The following is a 22,130-nucleotide window of genomic DNA, read 5'->3' as shown; positions in this document are numbered from 1 at the left end:
TTACAAAAGAGGCAAGTAGTCTATTCAGCATTTTTTATTAATTATCTATACTGTAGGAAATAGTAGTCTGAGATGGATATGACGTCGCTCGATCTCATGTTGGCTCGTGTCGACAAAAGGTGGCGCCACTTGTTTCCGTAAAGAGTGGGGAGTTAGAGAGGGGTAGCGATCGGTAGGGCACAACTTGCGATTTAAGGCGCTCTTTGTTTTGGTTACAATTTCATTTGTTATTTAAGTTGTCCTGACAAATATTGTGAGTCGTAACCTTTGTTCGACATTTTTACTTCCGTATTCCTACGGGAACGTGAAACCGCACGGCGTCTACTAGTTTTCTAATAACTTGGTATTGTGGTCCGTTTAGAGGCTTATCATTTTCTTACCTTTACCCATTTTTTTTTTATTTTTACCTTTATCCTATTATTTGAATTGAATTGAGTTTATTGCATGTAAAAACAGAATTAGGTATTTGCGAATCTTATCATGCATTTTTACCTTGGATTCTAACTCGTGTAGAACAAATTTTAATTTTTCAAAATTCCTACACAACGGTAACAGTAATATTATGCATTGTATGTTATGAAGCAGGTAAACATTATTCCAGACGGGAAGCCAAGAAACTCGGATAAAATTTCCATATTGAGTTTGCTATCGCAAGTCTATTATAGTGCATTGTGCACATGATGTATGTTTTCCTTACATTTCGCGGGTGATTTCGTTGGAATTTGACTGGCGTGAGTCGGAGGGGACCATTTTACATTAGAAATCAGGTGACACGGTGATGGATGTTGCTTATTTCGCTTAAATCCGACACTTTAGGAAGAAAAATGATATTTTTGGATAAGGCTTGACTTACTTCTCACTTTTATGCATAGACTCTTATACATACGAAAAAGTCACTTAGGAAGAAAAAATTCATGTTTTAGTAAGGTAAATATATACGGATAAAATTGTTTGTTATTTTGAAGGTTGTTAATCTAGTCGTTTTAAATTATTAGTTTTTGAAGGAATTACCAGAATTACATTATTTTTTGAAATATGCAAACAGAATTAGTCTATTCAGATAATCAAAATACCTATTATTATCTTTTTTAATAGTAGATTGTTATACAAGGGGCTAAAAAGACCCATTATATACGAGGTATTTTTAGGGCCTGAGACGTAAGTCGAGGGCCGCCTAAATAGAAACCGAGTATATAATGGGTTTAGCCCCACGTGTTACACTCTGCTTTTCACTACGATTGCGAGAAAATAAAATAGTTTAGTTCAATATTCAATGATTTATTTCATTGAAAATTAAATGTACAAAGTCTACAATTTTGGATATTATGGGAGATGCTTTTACCCGGTAACATAATTCCCGACTACTGAATAACGAGTATATGAGGTAATGAGGTAAACGTGGGAGATAATAGTTTTTAAAAACTCCTTTCGTAAGTGAATCCATTTGTTGTTGTTTTCTTCACTTATTAAATTTTTCGTAGGTAAGTATTTAAGTAAATGCGTCTGGACTTTGATGGTAACAGATTGAAAATTTCATCCATCTCCAAATAGGATCACCATTCTCAGTAGATGAAGACACTAATAACAATTAATGTTGAAATATATGAAAGTTACAGTCACAAATTTACAATTATTTTCTGAAATAAATCAAGTATGTATTATTTGTTTTTTAAATTCTCGCTTTTTAATTTTATTTTTTTCACATGAGAAAAAGGCAAAGGTATACACCGTAAAGGATGTCCCATGTCTTCAATAAAAATTATATAAAAAAATTAACGCATTCCACAGACAAGAACGCTGCATTTATTTCCAATTTAAAGTTTTTTATTTATTTTTCAAAACAATCAGAGCCTTACCTATAATGATTCAATTTTCGAATAAAACCTCCTCCGTTTTATAGTAGTACTCGTAACAGACAAGAATTAAAAAAACAAAATTACTTTAGCCCCTAGAGGCTAATATGCTTGTTTAGCCCCGCTGTGGAGTGGTAATATGACAGTGTTTTTGAGCAAGAGTAGTGAAAATATTATTTATCTCAAAATATCCTAATACTTCTTTGTAGACTTTGTTGTCTAAACCCATAGAAACTCACTTTTGGTGATGGTTTTATCTGTATCAGTGGCGGATTTACAAGTTTGCCGCCAGTAAGTTGAATTTTTGCAGCCCCTACTAAACTCTAACACTCGGTAGGTATCGAATTAATACAGTTACCTTAAATTGTGTTAATAAAATTGCAAGTTTTAATATTTTAGTATGACTGTACAGGGCGTACAGGACTACAATATTAAAATTTTCGTTATATTTTCTTTATTTCTGTAGAAGAGAGCCCTAGGCTCTAGTTTACTTATTCCACTGGTAAATCCACCAATGATCTGTATTCTTTCTACTCTTCACAAATATTACCTCGTTAAATGATTTAAAAATTAAGCATTATTTAGGCAAACTATACAAGGATATATTTTAAAATTGCACAAAGTTATACGATAAACTATCTTTTATACGATAGTAGACCGTTGAGAGTGTTGATAACTTGTGAAATATATGCGATATGGCGTGCTGAACAAATAACGCAAGGGCAATCTCGTCGGAAAAACACTGATATTAACATCTATCACGCTACTATATGACTAACTGTTATTTTATGAGCATCTAATGGCCCGATAAGGATATTTTATTATTCCCTAATGGCTTATACCTGTCTTACAACATTACAGGAACGATGCGTTATGGCCACGCATCGGAGTACCAATTTCGCATAATGGATACGTCTTTATTGTCTATTTGGAAACAGATAATAATACCTATTAAGCACCTTTGTTATAAGATTTTAACTGAAGATATCGTCTGATACAAATACTTCAGGCACTATTGAAGTCAATGTAGCTTTTCGGTTAACAATCCAAACTCAAGGTATAAATTTGTTAGGTTGATTCCCACCGATTTTTAAGGTTCAGGATAAGGTTTTCTTTTAGCTGGAATATATAATTACTTTACCGAATAAAATTTAACTTTTAGTATCTAAGTCAAAGTAGTATAGTTCATATTCTTTTTCGAAAAAGATTACAAGATCGAAACAATATTATTTGGTCCGATCATACATTAGCTATGTCTTATAAACATGAACCACATTTCACCATTTCTGTCTAACTAAACTATACTAAGAGTCATGATAGCTCAGTGAATACGACCTGTGCCTCCAATTCCGGAGGGTGTGGGTTCGAATCCGGTCCGGGACATGCACCTCCAACTTTTCAAGAAATTCTACGAGTCGGCAAGACCAGCGAGCGTGAATAGAATCTAGGACATTGAGACCGACGCTAGTCGTGATACTCGACAATGGAGACTTAATTAGCTTTAGAAGCTAGTGTTTTATGCCGCTAACTTACAATGAGGCACTTTTTACCACCCCTCTTTTATTACATCGAGGATTAAAAACATAGCACATACTTTAAAGAATAATGTAAACACTAATAAGGAATAATTTAATACCGCGTGAGTACGACGTCGTTGTGCGAGAGACGCGGCGCATAAATACAGAACAATCGCTGTAAATACCGCGCTATACAGGTACTGAGATAAAACTGGCGATGCGAGCGTATGGGCAAAATCTTCAGAATACGCACATTATTTTTTTACAAGTTAGCTCTTGACTATAATCTCACCTGATGGTAAGTGATGATGCAGTCTAAGATGGAAGCGGGCTAACTTGTTTGGAGGAGGATGAAAATCCACACCCCTTTCGGTTTCTACACGGCATCGTACCGGAACGCTAAATCGCTTGGCGGTACGTCTTTGCCGGTAGGGTGGTAACTAGCCACGGCCGAAGCCTCTCACCAGCCAGACCTGGACAAATTAAGAAAATCTCAATCTGCCCAGCCGGGGATCGAACCCAGGACCTCCGTCTTGTATATCCACCGCGCATACCACTGCGCCGCGAAGGCCGTCAAAACATCCTAAGTTTTTTGAGTAATATGTATTATTTCACCATCATTATCAACCCATATTCGGCTCACTGCTGAGCTCAAGCTGCAGAATGAGAGGGTTTAGGCCAATAGTCCACAACGCTGGCCCAAACTGGCAGACGCAGAGAATTGAGAAATTTCTCTGGAATGGAGGTTTCCTCACGATGTTTTTCCTTCACCGTTTAAGACACGTGATATTTAATTCCTTAAAATGCACACAACTGAAAAGTTGGAGGTGCATGCTCTCGATCGTTTTCAACCCATACTCTTCGGAATCGGAGGCAGAGGTCATATCCACTGGGCTATCACGGCTCTAACTATGTATATTGTGATGTACTGTTCTAATAAAAGTGTACGTATTGACGTCAGCTCCCCACTCCCGCCCGTACACTTCGCATCTGTCAGCGGTGGCGTGCGGTGGTCACCGTCAATGCGTGCACAGTAACTGCTTACTGATTGTTTATATTAAAGCCCTGTTCCCTACAAAGTAGTGGACATCACATATATTATACAAGAATTCTGACATTTACCATATGGGTACTTGAGTTTTCTTTTTAATATTGTCTTTTATTGTAGCGATCAATTAGTCCAGTAATCAAGTAAAAGATGTGTGTGTCAGACAATTTCATATTGGATTAAAAGGAGTTAGTTAGTATTAGTAGGAGTTGTTTAGGACAGTTGCTTTTTTATGAACGCTCACAACTATTGATCCTGAGGGAGCTACGAGTACAGCACTGGGTTCAAAAAAAATGCTTAACTAAACAAAATAAATGAGTTCACGCAATGCTACGCATTTCTTTGGCAACACTGTGTTCCAAGATCTCAGCTGAAAATTGGCACTATATGGTCTCAAGTAGTTTATTCAACAAACTAAAATCATATTTTGATGAAAATCAACTTTCTATTAAAAAATATCAGTGGTCTGTAAAGACGGTTTACTGACGATAGTTGAACGTGACAACGTCAGAAAATACTGATGGAATGGTTGCATTTTTCAAAAGAAAATTTAATTAACGTATTTAAAACAATAAATAATTAAAATACTGTCGGTTTTTCTAAAATACTGTTTAATAATCTTACCAGAATCTTAATCTAATCTAATCTTTAAATCCTAGACCAGAATATACTTTATTTTTATCATTTTTATCTTTTAATCATATTATTTATCTGACATTTTTTAAATTTAATTATTCTTAATTTTAATTATAATTTTACTTAAAATAGTATCTGGACTTCTCGTGCCAAACTTGTAACATATTGTACCTATAAATTAAATTATTTATCTATTAATTAAATTACTTATTACTTTTGTGAATTAGATTATATTTTTAACTATTGATCGTATTTTTTTTTAACATTTTTATTATTTAATTCTTAATTTCTTTCATTCGTACCAATTGTATTTTTTTTTGTTCTATTTGCAACCTTAATTGTACCATTTGACATTTTTATCATTTTTATCTTTTAATCATATTATTTATCTGACATTGTTTAAATTTAATTATTCTTAATTTTAATTATAATTTTACTTAAAATAGTATCTGGACTTCTCGTGCCAAACTTGTAATATATTGTACCTATAAATGAAATAATTTACCTATTAATTAAATTACTTATTACTTTTGTGAATTAGATTATAATTGTTTTCTCTATGTATAGTATATACTTGATATCTTAGAGTTTGTTGTACCTATGAATTAATGGATATCTATAACTAAGAAGTGTACATAATATCTAAAATTGTGAAAGTTGTGAAAATCTTTTAATAGCTAAGCATTAACCTAATTTATCAATGTAATTAATTGTAAGCATGAATTTAATGTATTAGCGGTTGATTTTCCTTAATAAATAAATAAATAAATAAATTTCTTGTAAAAAAGTTGGCAACCCTCTAGCGAGATATTTTTTATTTCTTGCAAAAAAAGTTTGCAACCCTAGAGCGAGGGAACAACGCATGACGTCATCTTTTTTCGAGTGTGCAGGCTCCATCGAATTATAAGACTTTGTCACGTCAAAAAGACGCATTCAAATCGATCCATCGGCTTTGAAAGTACGAAGCGACAAACAAACACACCGATACATACTCGTACGAGAACAATAAACTCGTAACACTTTGTAAAACAGAGTTCCGCATTTCTCTAAAGTTTTACCCTATACGCTTATGCAGACGCTATCGATTTTGTCTGTGTTAGGGGGACAGCTTGATAATCATATTATATCGTATTTTAAATATATTGCGAGAGGGCGCGCTCTGTTGTAGAGTTACTGTATGGCCTGACCTTGAATATCAGCCCTTACAGTTATGAGAGGGTACGTTGAGTTAATTTATTGACGTTTGACCGTTTTACTTAGTTATAAATTCTATGACATCAAAAGTTTGTTGTTGTTTTTATATATGGCAAAGTAACATAAAGATCTCTCACGCAGTTGGTAATGCTGTGATTTGCAAAAGGGAGTAAAGATTTGGAGTTTAGGCCCATCACATTACTCTTGTGTGGATTGGCAGTCGATAATTATTCTTGCCTCTTAAATCTGGGCTGCTACTTGAAATTTCTTGGAAGAAAGAATAGCTCCATATTTCAAAGCCCGACAAAGGACTCGAAATTAGGACCTCATAATTCGAAACAGCATAATTTAAGCACTAAGCCAAGGAGACGTTTAGAGGTTAGTTGTGCATTAAGGAGGAGATCTTCACCAATTTTAATATACACTTATGCTTCCCTAACCAATCTATACTAATATTATAAAGAGGCAAAGTTTGTGGTGTTGTAGGGGGAAATGTATGGATCTCCTGAACCGATTTTGAAGATTCGTTTACCGCAGCGGTAGAAAGCCATGATATTGATAAACGTATAAGCCACGTTAGTAAATGTATAAATTGGCGAAGAAAAACCTTTGTCTTGGTGAAGAAAGCATCGTCGTTATCTACCCATATTCAGCTCACTGCTGAGCTCGAGTCTTCTCTCAGAATAAAAGGGGTTAGGCCAATAGTTCACCACGCTGGCCCAATGCGGATTCGCAGACTTCACACACGCAGAGAATTTAGAAAATTCTTTGATATGCAGATTTCCTCACGATGTTTTCCTTCACCGTTTGAGACACGTGATATTTAATTTCTTAAAATGTACACAAAGTTGGAGGTGCATACCCCGGACTGGAATCGAACCAACACCCTCTGAATCGGAGGGAGAGGTCATATCCACTGGGCTATCACGGCTCTGAAGAAAGCATACATTTGCATATATATTTGCTTTCTTCGCCAATTAGACGTTTCATTTAGATCTCACGAAGAAAAACGGATAACCCCAAAAAAACCCGATACCACGCAAATGAAATCGCGAATTTTGATCATTAATTTCTAAAACACTTTACCTTACGTCTACATAAGCCACACAATTATGTTCGCTTGTCAAATGATTGAATTAGCGGTTGCCGGTTTGAGGGTGGAAATTAAACGTTAAAACATAAAGTAACAAATCAACGCCATTCTCGACAAATTCATTAAATATTAACAAACTTTCTTAACATGTGCCGCTGACTTGTGCTCTGATTTGCTTACTATATAGCTAAGTGATATAATGTTGCTGTCAGAAAGCCAATGCTAAGCTTTGTAATACTATATCAAAGCGATATTTTGTATTTTGATTTCCTTCAACATATTTCTAAGCCTTTTATTTTCATAAAAGTGTTTTTAAGAATTTAAACTATCGTGAGTGTTATTCATATTAATTGATTATGAAACACGACTAAAACTCACGTTATTAGGTCGGAGTATGCCCGACTAGTTTCGAACCCATACGGAGCCCTTAGTCATGAGCTGGTTCTTGCAACGCGACACGATCCAAAACGATCAGTTTTCGATCGTGCCGCGTTCCAAAACGATCAGTTTTGGATCGTGTGTATTATATTCATAAAAGTGTATAATAAATATCTTATCTTGAAAACAAGTATAAACTTTCGACTCGGAAAAATATTTTTGATGTTTTAGAGTATTTTTATTAGATGCATAGAATGCAAAAAAAACTAAGAATAGATGTAAATCTCGTGGTGTTACCATTTCATGTAAAAGACTAATTACAGAGAGGTATGAACTAAATGTAGAGGTATAGGACTATTCCGTCGTACCCAATCCTAACACAGGCTTTTCCGATTAGTTGGAGGAGAATTAGTAAAATTTAAAATAATAGGACAAATTTTATTATAAAAAATGTGATAGTGAAAATGGAAAAACAGACATACATACATAATACAGCATACGTCCAAACGCCGATTGAAAACTCTTTTGGGATTACATCAAACTACTTGGTACGCAAAATTGCATTGTTTTTTAATTTTTTTTAAATTATTTTCCATATAAATTTTCTTTCTAACTTTCCTTCTTCCATTGCTTTCGTTGCGGCGATACGTCTTTGCCGGTAGGGTGGTAACTAGCCACGGCCGAAGCCTTTGCTTTAATATAGTACATAATACGACAGTACCCTAAGCACCCTTTGAGTGTACCCGCCACACACTACCTAATTACTTATCCTGATTACACACGCGTCGCTTTGCTGTATTTACTCGGGAAGTAATTAAAGGAAGGTAATCTAAAGCGCTCGCGAGCTCATACAAAATGCATTCGACGACGAACAGTCTTGGCGTTCTGGTTTCAAAGGCATTGGCAACACGATTTATATTATAATACTTCTATACGTTATACTACATAGCTTAGAGAAAATACCTTTTTATGTACTAATCGGAGTTTTCTTTCTTACACTTCGGAAATTATAAAAAGAAAAATATGGAAATAACATGATAACTTGATCACGTAACGAATGTAATCTTATTTGTCAAGTTCTCGAGTCACAATGTTTGTTCTCAAGCCCTTTCGGAAGATTCTTATGAAATTTTATATGCGTATTCAGTAGGTCTGAGAATCAGCCAACATCTATTTATCAAACCCCTAAATCCTAGGAGGTAGAGGTAGGGTAGGGGCAGGTAGAAGTAGGGGTAGAGCAGGGGTAGGGGTAGGGTAAAGTTTGGACGAGGGCAGGGTAGGGATAGGGAAGAAGTGCATATAAGTCAAAGCGAAGCTTGACCGGGTCCGCTAGTTCTCTTATAGAAGCGTTGGTGATTATAGAAAGTGAAAGAGAATCGATATGTAACATAGCTAGAAGACCTGTGTGCCTAGTGTGAGTTTTAGATATTTTCATACTGTTACTATCACGTTTACGTTAACGCGATAGTAACAGTTTCAAACTGCCACTAAGCCCTCTGATCTTAACTGCGATCACACACGCTACATCACCGATATACACTACAATTTAATGTATATACTAGCGGACGCCCGCAACTTTGATAGCGAGAAATTTAGTTTTTCATAAGTCCTGCGGGAACCATGGATTTTTCCAGTATAAAAGTAGTCTATATGTTGCTCAATGACCTCCTTTATCTACCATTAAATGACCCGTTTCAATCAGTCCAGCTGTTGAAAATATTAGACAGAAGACAATTTTAAAGAAGTTTTTTAGTGTCATGAAAATAATTATACGCACTTGAGAAAACACAGACACTTCAATTTTGTTTATATGTATTGATTAAATCAAGGTTTTACTAATAAAGCTGGCAAATTACATGTCCCTGCAACCGTTCAGAGGAGTATAATTTATAACGCCGCGGATCACGTCTTTAAGCGTGATTAAGGCGCGTTTAGACTGGCGCGAAATGAAATTAGCGTAAATCACATCACCGCGTAGGATTTACGATGTGCGCGGAATCTAATCAGTGTACGAATTATAGTGTAAGAGACGGTTGCAAGGAATTTTGACTTAGCTAATAGCGTCTTTATTTGCGTCTTCGTAGGAGTGTAGCGGAATATCAGATGCAACATGCTCGCACGTCGGTTTGCAAAGTAAAGCGAACAGGTCAAAGTGACATTGTTTAAAGCATACTGTCTATGCTTCTACTCATGTCAACTTTGGACCAAGTACACCAGACGCGCAATCAACAACATCAGGGTACAATACAATGATGCATATCGTATCTTGACGAAGTTGCCGGTCGGGCATGTTCGTAATGTCCAGAGTACCGGATTTCTTCGCGATCATCCGATCGCGAATCGTAAATTTCTGGTAGGTACCGTTTGCTAGCCTCGAACAACGAGATTCTCACCACGTTGGCCGAGTGTCTGGACTGCTCAATCTACAAGGCTTCAGTGCACCAGGAGCCTAATAGAAAGTAGCAGAACATACGAGTATGTATAGATAATACGGATACCTATACTAGTAAGACAATTAAATTAGTGTAATTTTAATTTAATTAAATATTATTTATTTAAATTAACATTATAACAAATTAAATATTATTACTAATATAAATACAGAACAGTCGCTCTGAATAACGTACCTGTGTAGTATGCAGGTACTGAGATAAAACGTGCTATGCGGGTGTAAGGGCATAATTGTCTGAATACGTTAATTTTTCTGATAAAATTGGACATCACAATCACAAGTCATCATTATAATTATAAGCCTAATTTTAATGGTCCACTTCAAGACCTTTCTTCTTAAAAGAGACGAGATTTAATATAGCTAATAAACTTTATTTTGACTTTGACTCTCTAACAATCACAATGGTCTGTTTAATATTATGAACGGGACCGATGCCCGATTGACGTCATCTCCATGCATTCTCCAAACATGGCAGTAAAGACTATCCACTTGCATAAATCTAAGAATTTTGCAGCCCGACTCAAGGCCCGAAACCAAGACCGGACTACCTAAGCTAATTAAAAATAAAATATTTGCCAAATTGATTGAAGCTATACAATTAAAAACCAAATTTTTCAATTTACAACTAAAAAACAGTGTCAGAGAGGTAAGTGCGTAAGGAGGACCTGGTAGCAGTTTGATACTGATACTATCGCGTTAACCTAGACGCGAATTTCTAAGGAATTGAAACAGTGCCATCTAGTGGCACTACTGCACAACTGTTTCCATTCCATATATATTCGCGTTTACGTCAACGCGATAGTAACAGTATGAAAGTATTGTAAAAATAGTTTGACTGTTACTGATAATCGAGGATAGCTATCTATCCGTAATCTTGGGTAGGTTAGTGTACCACTATGGGTTAGAAATTGTTTGGTTGTCTCTTGTACTACTAGTGGTTTGGCTCCTCTCTAACTCTAACGAAGCGTGACGCTGTTCGATGCAATGTATATCGCATAATAGTTATTTAGTTAGTGAGTTATAGACATGATATACGTTTATCTTAACATATAACAAAACGGCAGACACTGAATACTTATATATTAAATGCTAGCGGATGCTCGCGACTCCGTTCGCGTGAATTTATTTTTTTATAAATCACGCAGGAACTATAGATTTTTCCAGGCTGAAAAGAAGCCAATGTTCTGCTGCATGAACCACGTTCCCAATTATCACTATACTAAAATTCATCTAAATCAATTTAGTGACTTAGCCGTGAACGGATAACAGACAGACAGACATACTTACATTTGTTTTAAAACATTAGTATTGATAATTATTACGAAAGAGAACAAACAAAAATCTTTGTCACTCTTTATTGATTAATCTCCAGAACTACTATAAAATTAAACATTATAAAAAAGTATTATTAATCACAGTAAGTATTTACTTTGTCTTAAGCGAAAAAACATCTCCGAAAGTACCAAACGGATTTTTCATTCACTTTCCCTTGGTAAATTAAAAATAGTTGTAAGTACTCATATGTTGTGCTAGTACATTATAAAATATACTCAATATTAAGTTAAGTAACTAAAGAAATATTAATCAACATGAAGCAGTTAGTTTCTTATTTGCCAAGCAATCTTTACCACAATGTAAATATTTCGATGTATCTTATTTTTACTATTTCCATCAATAAGGGTCTCATTACATTCAGCAGCTAAACTTCGGAGTAAGTCTACGATTTTCTTTTGCAAGTCTAATACAATAAAAAGTCTACCTTACCCCTTTTACAAACAATTACGCAACCAACCAATAAGCTATAAAAACTTATAATAGCAGTTTAGGCTTCAAATTAGAACCTGCAATGTCGGCAAAAATAAGCATGACGGTAGATCCAGAAGTCTTTTGTACCCCGAAACACTAGCAACCATATCCTTCCTACCAGTCAGTATACATTTGAGAATCTAGTGTATGTAGATAAAAACGTAAGCAATTTTAGAAAAAGGTGTGAATTGTTATAATATAAATGTCAGAATGGTAGAATCTTTACAAATAGTCAACTGACATTTCAAAAGTGCTTGTAAAATGAGCCTACTTGAAATAAATAAATTTTGAATTTTGAAATAATAATAATATTGTTGCACACTACACTAGGCTACAAAACTACTATTTTTTTGTAACCTAGTGTAGTGTGCAACAATATTATTTTTATGAAGGTGTGAATTGTTATAATATTAATGTCAGAATGGTAGAATCTTTACAAATAGTCAACTGACATTTCAATAGTGCTTGTAAAATGAGCCTACTTGAAAGAAAAAAATTTGAATTTTGAAATTTAAATAAAATCAAAAATCAAAATCAAAAATCATTTATTTCAAGTAGGCTCAGTTTACAATAATAAAATTTTTGCACACTACACTAGGTTACAAAAAAATAGCAAGGGTAATTGCGAACGGTTTTATAATAAAGTACCTCATGAAACCACGGGCTTAATTAAGTTCAAAGTTTTTATTAAACAAATAAAACGTGTTATAGTGTTAGTATTATAGTGATAGTGACTACTTAAACGACAAAATATCTTGTAGATGGAATGTATTACATGACTAGCTGCTTATATACCTATTGGTTAAATAGTGATATCTAAAAAAGAAAATACCTGGCTGACTTTTTGTGGGCCAATGCGCTTTGGAACCCTCGTAATTGTAATTTTAAGTTTTCGACTAATTATTATCACCATTAATAATAATAATTAATCTTAAAATTAATACCTGACGTTTTGAAGGTGCTTGTAAACTAAGCCTAATTGAAATAAATGAATATTGATGATAATATACTGTCTATAACTCTATAGCATAATATATACGGTCTGGGTAATATTTCAATACTCAGTTCTTCAAAACGATATACTTACGAGCGCTGTATAAATGCACTTATGTCCTTCTTCTATAAGACATCACACCATTACTATTAAGTATTAAGGATTACTGCCTACGATATCTGAGTCTTGATACAACTGCCAAGAGAAACCTTTTGTCAAAGCTTTTTGCTATGTCTTATATACTGAAACGACTATCGGAGCCATATTCCAATCCTACTAATATTATAAACGCGCAAGGTTGTATGGATGTTTGGATGTATGTTTGGATGTTTGTTACTCTTTAACGCCGCTACTATTAAAGCGATTTGGCTTAAGTGGAAATGGATTTTGCTCTGGATTAACATATAGGCTACTTTTTATCCCGAAAAAATCCATGGTTTCCCGAGATTTGCGAAAACTGATGATTTGAATGATATGAATGTTTGTTACTCTTTCACGCCTCGACTTCTTAACCGAATTAGCTGAAATTTGGTATAGAGATATATTATAGCATGGATTAACACATAGGCTACTTTTTATCCCGGAAAAATTAATGGTTCCAGAGGGATATATGAAGATATCGCGGGCGTCCGCTAGTTATTTAATAATATCGATGAAGAGCTAAAGTGAACACCTTGTACAAAAATCTTGCTAAATATTTAAGCATGTTAGCATTAGACAAACTAATTTTTTATGTAAGTGTACCCACTATGTAAGCTATAAATAAATAAAACCAAGTAACTAATTGTCAACAGTAGAAAAGACTGATGACCCATGGAGTCCAGTGTATCCTACGACCAAACGAGCTGCTCTATAGTTTTCATTATATTTTATTTCGAATTTTGTACCCATTGTTAGAAATGAAAGCACTGATTGGTCGCATTTACGAAGAACACGAGTTTTCCGTTTCTAAACGTTGATTAATGTTTAGGGCCCGTCTCGGAGTTGCGAATTGAATTAGTATTAAAACTTTTCAGACTGTGATGGTTTAATGATTAATGCAACTTTTAAAAGTCAAGTGGAACGTTTGGATTTTTTAACGTAAAAGATAAATAAGTTAATTTGAAAGTTCGATTCAAGTTTATTTTGAAACTGAAATATATTTTAGAAGTTTATTTATTTTTTACCAGCTTTGCTTCGAGGTTTTAACAGCGTTGATCCCGTTTTTTCTGCGAATATTGAAATAAAAAAAGCCGTAAGTGATGAAGTAAAATTATTTGAACACTATTGTAATGTACGTAGATATATCAAAATTATTATCATTTTTATGCATCATTAACATTCATTGACATTGTCATTTGACGGCCTCCGTGGCGCAGTGGTATGCGCAGTGGATTTACAAAACGGAGGTCCTGGGTTCGATTCCCGGCTGGATCGATTGAGATTTTCTTAATTGGTCCAGGTCTGGCTAGTGGGAGGCTTCGGCCTAGACCCTACCGACAAAGACGTACCGCCAAGCAATTTGCTTTCCGTTCCGGTACGATGTCGTGTAGAAACCGAAAAGGTCCTAACAAGTTAGCCCGCTTCTATCTTAGACTGCATCATCACTTACCATCAGGTGAGATTGTAAACAGGGGCTAACTTGTAAAAAATAAAAAATAAAATAAAAATTAAAGTCAAAAGCTGGACATAAGACTCTTGCATGGACTTTTAAACACCACGACCTCGAGCCGCCAACATCCAGTGGCTTCCTGCAACCCGCTTGATATGAATGAGGACATCAAGTGATAATAATCAAGATCTAGTATCAATTAATAATAGATACAGTAAAGTTGTACAAATTTAAAATAAGATACAGTAAATTTGTACAAAGAGTAAATAAGATACAGTAAAGTTGTACAAAGTAAATGAGATTCAATAAAAATACCAGTGAAAGCTGCTCCATGACATTAACTTCCATTGATATTCCCAGTTAGTAGTGGACATTAGCGGAAATAATCACTAACCTCACTATAATTGGAACAAAAACCCTTGTTTAAACCCGGCCCGCGTCTGCGGAGGACACTATTGTGACACCCCTGGCCTAACTGACCGAGGAAATTATAAATTGCTAGCATTGGCCTGATTCACCATTGTCAGATTTCCCCCATCGTAGTTTATTATTATACTTCCCTTAACGTAATAATACAATAAGAAAATTGAAGATATAATATTTGGGCTGACAACTACTGATGTTGTCATTATAATCTGATCTAACGTGTTCATTTATGCAATTTCGTCACTAATCACTAATAATAGATAATAATTCTAATGCTGGATTAGATAGATACTAAAAAAAGTCAGTCATAAAACGATTTTGAAGTTATGAATTACATAGTCATTTTGAAGTTATGAAGTATATAGTCATTATCAACCTATATTCGGCTCACTGCTGAGCTCGAGTCTCCTCTCAGGATGAAAGGGGATAGGCCAGTAGTCCACCACGCTGGCCCAATGCGGATTGGCAGACTTCACACACGCAGAGAATTACGAAAATTCTCTGGTATGCGAGTTTCTTCACGAAGTTTTTCCTTCACCATTTGAGAAGTGATATTTAATTTCTTAAATTGCACACAACTGGAAAGTTGGAGGTGCATGCCCCTGACCGGATTCGAACCCACACCCTCTGGAATCGGAGGCAGTGGTCAAGGAATCTTAATTATAAATTGTACATAAAAAATACCATGCTATATATCTTGGAAACTTCGTTCATAACACTCCCGATGGTCCGCGCGGGCCGGAAGGTGTGTAGCGATGAATGAAAAACCCACGACTGATGCACCTCACTTCCTTGCACGCACGATTTCGCACCCGCGCAGTCCCCCCGTCGCCTGCATATCATGGGAGTGTCATCAACGAATTATTTACATTGCCAGATTATAGTAATTTTAATGGTTTAGTTTGTCGTTCGCCAGAGTCTCGTCAGTGAAGTTTGACAGGCACATGTGAGGACTGACTGATATCCCTCCGTCCTCTACACTCCGTCTCCATGAAACAAAGCCTATTTTAACCGACTTCAAAAAAAGGAGCACGCATATGTTTTTTTTTTAATTTTGTTTGTTACCTCATAACGTCGTCATTTCTTAACCAATTTAGATTTTTTTTTTGTTTGGAAGAGACTTTCAGATTGGATCCATTTAATTTTCATGAAAATCGGTCCACTAAATTTGTGTTAAAATGAATATAACAAAATTGACCGTACTGTGGCGCTTTCGTTCACTATGCTAGGACATGCTACACACAGAAAAATTAAATCTAAATCTTTTTCATAAAAAAATCCAATCGAATGCATAATTACAAAATAATCTAAAAATCAAAAAATAATATCATATGTGCTACTTTCTGATCACTTTGAAGGCGGTGCCAACACGTTGATGCTCAAACTTTTTATCTATATTATAAAGCTAAAGAGTTTGTTTGTTTGAATGCGCTAATCTCAGGAACTACTGGTCCGATTAAAAAAATTCAGTGTTAAATAGTCTGTTTATTGAGGAAGGCTATAGGTTATATATTATCAGCCTGTTTATTTAGGAAGGATATAGGCTATATATTATCCCCGTGTTCATACGGAAACGGGAACCACGCGGGTGAAACCGCACGACGTCAGCTAGTTGTTAATATTTCAATAAAGTCAACTTTGTTTTATAATATATATTATACTATAGATATCATAAAATAGTCCATACAATAAATTATGTTACAAGATAAGCTCAGTAATCATAGTTTGACGTGAGTCCGTGAAAATCATATTATTTTTTTCATTTCGAATATGAAATTTCATTTACAAAACAAGCCAGACTGATCTGTGTGAATCAGTGCTTATTCAAATACCAACATACGCTCCCTTCTAAATTATCGATTGCAGGTATTTCGGTGCGGTTCATTGGATCGGCATCGAGGGGCAGAGGTCTTTGTACGGCCCTCCACTTTCTAATTCAGTTAATTTGGCCTTTAAATCTCATATTGCAAAATGGACGCGGACAATAATTGCGTTTGGTAAACACCACACCGGTCTGGGAACACGGGGTATCCATTAGATGAGTCTATTAGGCTATGTTTACAACATGTGCATTGTCTGTGAGGGTAGTTTTCAATTTATTTCTGTCTTATAGAATACAAGCCCTTGAAAAAAATTTACTTGTGAAATTAACCAACGTGAATAACGCTTAGAAGGATGTTACTATAGAAAATACCTCGGAGCACTATGCCGTCTTTTCTGAGCGGTACAGGTGAGTACACGAGTAAACGGAATTTCTCAGGTACAAATGATGAATTTCGACTAACTATTAATGTAAATTTTATTTTATTATTAGTGAAAAGTAGTAAGTAGTAGTGTTAGCCGTGATAGCTCGGTGAATATGACCTCTGCCTCCGATTTCGGAGGGTGTGGGTTCTGAATCCGGACCGGGGCATGCACCTCCAACTTTTCAGTTGTGTGCATTTTAATAATTAAATATCACGTGTCTTAAACGGTGAAGGAAAAACCTGCATACCAGAGAATTATCTTAATTCTCTGCGTGTGTCATGTCTGCTAATCTGCATTGGGACTATTGGCCTAACCCCTCTCATTCTGAGAGAAAACTTGAGCTCAGCAGTGAGCCGAATTTGGGTTGAAAATCATGATGATGAAAAGTAGTAAATTATTATTTGACATAATTTTTAGGACGGAATTCCGGCGCATGCACCTCCAAACTTTTGAAGGAAAAACATCGTGAGGAAACCTGTTTACCTGAGAATTTTCTTAATTCTCTTGATATTTGAAGACAGCGCCAATCCACATTGGGGTAGCGTGGTGGACTATTAGCCTAACCACTCTTATTCTGCGAGGAGACTCGTCCTCAACAATGAGCCGAATATGGGTTGTTGATGATTCCTTGCATGCCATGATAAGTGCTGCTCTGTTTATAGGCGATGGTTTTTCACTTACCATCAAACGAGTCATCTGCTTGGTCTTGACTGACCAAGCATAAAAAAAAATACAAACAGCAGATAGCAGTATAACTAGGTAAATAAATAAGTTATGCTGATAGGTATAGTCAGTATATTACTTGTTTTTTTTTATTTACAAATTACCTGCAGCCTAAATCAAAATAATGAAAACACTGCTACTGTTTAAGCTGCTTACTTTACAATATGATTTATTCCTTAGTGAGGACGAAGTCTTACAATGAGATGGTATTATAGCAGTAATTAAATTGTCCTGATGAGAACAAAGGTGACTTTGTCAACAGTTAATTTGGTTGTGACGTCAAAATATATAACCGTGTTTATTCAGTTTATTGACTATATCACATATTATTATTTACCTATACGTTACTTCATAAAGTTCAAGTATTTCCTTTTTATATGAAATTTGCCGATACCCAACAGTTTCACCCGTGTAGTTCCTGTTTCAGTAGGATCACAGAGATTAAATAAATATATGACACTCTCTCTCTCAAATGACGTGGCTTTCTAGTGGTAAAAGAATTTTCAAAATCGGTTCAGAAGATCCAGAGTTTACCTTACTTACCAACAACTTACAATATTAGTATTAATGATTTTAAACTTATTTCGTGGTTGTTCATTATGAATGTTATTTAAACGGGTACATACCACGATAAAACGACGAGATTTTTATTGTCGATATTTCGACCCAGTTGCATGGATCGTGGTCACGACGGGACTGAAGTTGCGAGATGAGAAGTGAAGTCAGCTGTTAGGGGCAAAATCGATCTACCCTCTTTCTTGTTCTTTTTCTTTTTTCAACGACCTCGCGTTTTTGGCTGTTTAGGCAAACCACACTCACGACATCGCTTTTGTTATTATGCGTGTCGCGGCGCCCTCTTGGTTTGCACAATTCTACCACCGGGTTCCACTCGCTGGCTAGTTTGAAGCCATCTTCCCGATTGAAATTTTTGTATTTTCGAATTTCAATGGCTTCTCGAACTACTCGGGGTATATAGTGGCGGTCCGTGGAAATAATGTGTGGATTATGGATCTCAATCCAATGTTTAGTTCCCGGTTGTAGAATGTGATCAGCTATCGCAGACTTTTGCGGGTCGTTGTTTTTTATCGCTCGTATATGTTCTGTTACACGGGTTGCTATGGGCCTCTTCGTTTGTCCAATATAAGAGCTACCACAGCTGCAGTCGATTTTATATATATATATATTTTATATATATATATTTTAATATTAGTATTTATAGATAAGCTCGCGCTTGACCAAATTGGATTAGAAGTTTGAAGATAAATGTAAAAAATACAAAAGCTTGCTACCTGTCAAATAGAGTATTTTCTTTAGACATCCCAACATACGTTCTAATGATCCAAGAGACCTTGTTGTAAAAATACCAAATATAAAAGTTCTAGAGCCGTGAATATAGTTTAATGGGTATGATCTCTGCCTCCGATTCTGGAGGGCATAGGTTCGAATTCGGTCCGGGGCATGCACGTCCAACTTTTCAGTTGTGTGCATTTTAAGACATTAAATATCAGCAGTGAGCCGAATATGGGTTGATAACGACGACTGCACTAATTAGATGTTCTTACTAAATGAAGCTTTCTTTTATTTCATATTAAATGCAGGAAAACCGGTTTCTGCTCTGTTTCACATCAAATATTGTTAGGTACATCATAATGTTTTCCTTACGACAAGGGTTCTGGCAAAGCTCAATAACTTTCGGACAACTGGCTCCTATTATAGGTACTCGTAATGTACACTTTCATTTCTACTTCCATAAATGACATCCCTCTAACTACGTAAACGGATTTGGATGAAATTTAGCACAGAGATAGATCATAGTCTGGAAATTCTGCTTATTATCTCTATTTTTACACAGAACCGGAATCTACGGAGATAATACTGTGGATAGTTTAATTATATGTAATGTACAAATATTGCATTCATTAACATTTAAAATTGATAACTAATAAGTAGATACTTATTTTTAGTAACGAGATTCAGTATCTATATAAAGTCGGTTTTAATTTATATTACACTGTGTAATATTATTTTGTTTTTTATAGTACAATATAAGAGACGTCGTGACTTTGATTGTGTATTTCCCGTTCCAATGGGGATAAAATATTACAATCTATGTTGCTAGCTGATGATGTAGCTTTCAATTGATGAATACCATTTTTAAAATTGATTTAGTGGTTTAGGCGGTAAAGCGTAGCAAACACACATTTGCATTCACAATATTAGTAAGGATAATACTGGAAAGTACAACGAAATTTCTTAGATAAAGTTAATAATCATTTTCATCTCATACCTAATTCCTCATCTTGGTTGTAGGTATGTGTCTTAGGACATACATGAATAATGCATCTGTATATTAATTTCGGTGATGAATAGACTCCTTTGTTGTCTACCCACGTATACCAAGGTTTATTTATAGTTCCTATTTTTATATAACTCTATCAACGTAATAAAATCGTAGCAACCGAATATGTGATCTTAAAAATAAATTTGGTAGACTATAAATAATTTATGACGAAGGAATCGAGTATTTTAAGGACGTTCGAAATGTTTATTTGCACCGGCAAAAGGTCTACAAAAATCTAATTTACATTTTGTATTACTTTTACTTGGAGATGAAAATAAAAACAAAATTTTTAAACCCTAGGGAAAAGAGGTCGCTGAGGTGGTCACATATATCGGAATATTATTTTAAATTGAACTCGTTTAATATAATTAGGTTTATAAATACCTAATAACGTAGGTATATTATGACGTACGTAACGTAGGTAGGTATGAATATAACTATCTATACATATAACATTGTTTTATTCTTTGGGATGCCCTACAACCAAAAATTTTTATGAGTTTCTATATGAGTGCTTGTAGAATGTTTGAAGGATAAGTTTTTCCATTGTTTGTTTTGTAGCAAGGTTTTAACTTTTAAGTATAATTAAATTTTAAATAGAAATGTAAATATACAAAAATTCCACTAAGCTACTATTCGAAAATTTACACGATTTTTATTAAAGCTGCATAAAGATCCTCACAGAACGTAAGCTTTTTGTCGGCTGAAACTTAGGTCCGTTTCGACTGTTAGCGCACACACAGCTTATATTAACAGTCTATTAGATGGTAAGTGTGCAAACTAATCAACTATCGTCTGATTGTTATTAAACAATAATTTGCTAGTCGGTAACCTATCAGATGATTGACAGAGTAATTGGCAAGTGATACGTATGGTAGGACATCATACTGACCCATCATTGACAACCCATATTCGGCTCACTGTTGAGCACGAGTCCCCTCTCAATATGAGAGGTGTCAGGTTAAAGTCCACCATGCTAACAAAATTGGCAGACATACGCAGAGAATTTAGAAAATTCTCAGGTATGCAGGTTTCCTCACGATGTTTTTCCTTAACCGTTTGAGACACGTAACTGATAAGTTAAAGGTGCATACCCCTGACTGGATACAAACCTACGTCCTCTGAATCAAAGGCAAAGGTCTTATCCACTTGTTAAATATTGATTGATAGTCATACTGACATCCATCAATTTTTCTATTAAATACTAAGCTGCAATCGTCTCATGTGAAAGACGCCGATCTGAAATCTGAAGTCCTTAGTTTGTTAAGTATACCTACGTTATACTATTTTCACACCTATGTATTGGTATAGTTGTATTGCAAAAATCAGGAGTGTACTGTAAATAAACCGACCTACTTATCCGCCGACAAAATGTCTTTGGTCTGTCTAAAAAGTTTATTCCTCTACGTAAACATCGAGGCAACCCAGCAAACCATTTGAGTTAGTGTTTAGTGCTACGTGGAAAATCACGTAAACAAAGTGACCTAAAGTAATAGTTAGTGAAAGACTAAGATTGAGTTATTGGACATATCTTAGTATAACAATAATATATTATAAGTCTTACTTAAAATTAAATTACTAATAAGTCACATAAGCAGGCTAGATCGTAATCTTATAAAGTAACAAATTAGTAGGTACTTTACTAAAAAAAAAGAAGAACAGTAAAAAAACTGTCTAGGTGCACTCTTTGTCAGATAAATATAAAAAGTAATTAACAGAATTAAGAAAAATCAAAATAGGTACAGAATCAACTAAAAAGTGTACTTAAAAATATAAAACTGCCAAGACGTGCTCTCGGAGCGTGAGAAAATATTTTGAAAACCTTTTAAAG

The sequence above is a fragment of the Bicyclus anynana genome, chromosome 9 (assembly GCF_947172395.1).
Source record: "Bicyclus anynana chromosome 9, ilBicAnyn1.1, whole genome shotgun sequence".
Taxonomy (NCBI): Eukaryota; Metazoa; Arthropoda; class Insecta; order Lepidoptera; family Nymphalidae; genus Bicyclus; species Bicyclus anynana.
The sequence above is the reverse complement of the archived record's forward strand: the minus strand, read 5'-3'. Positions refer to the sequence as shown.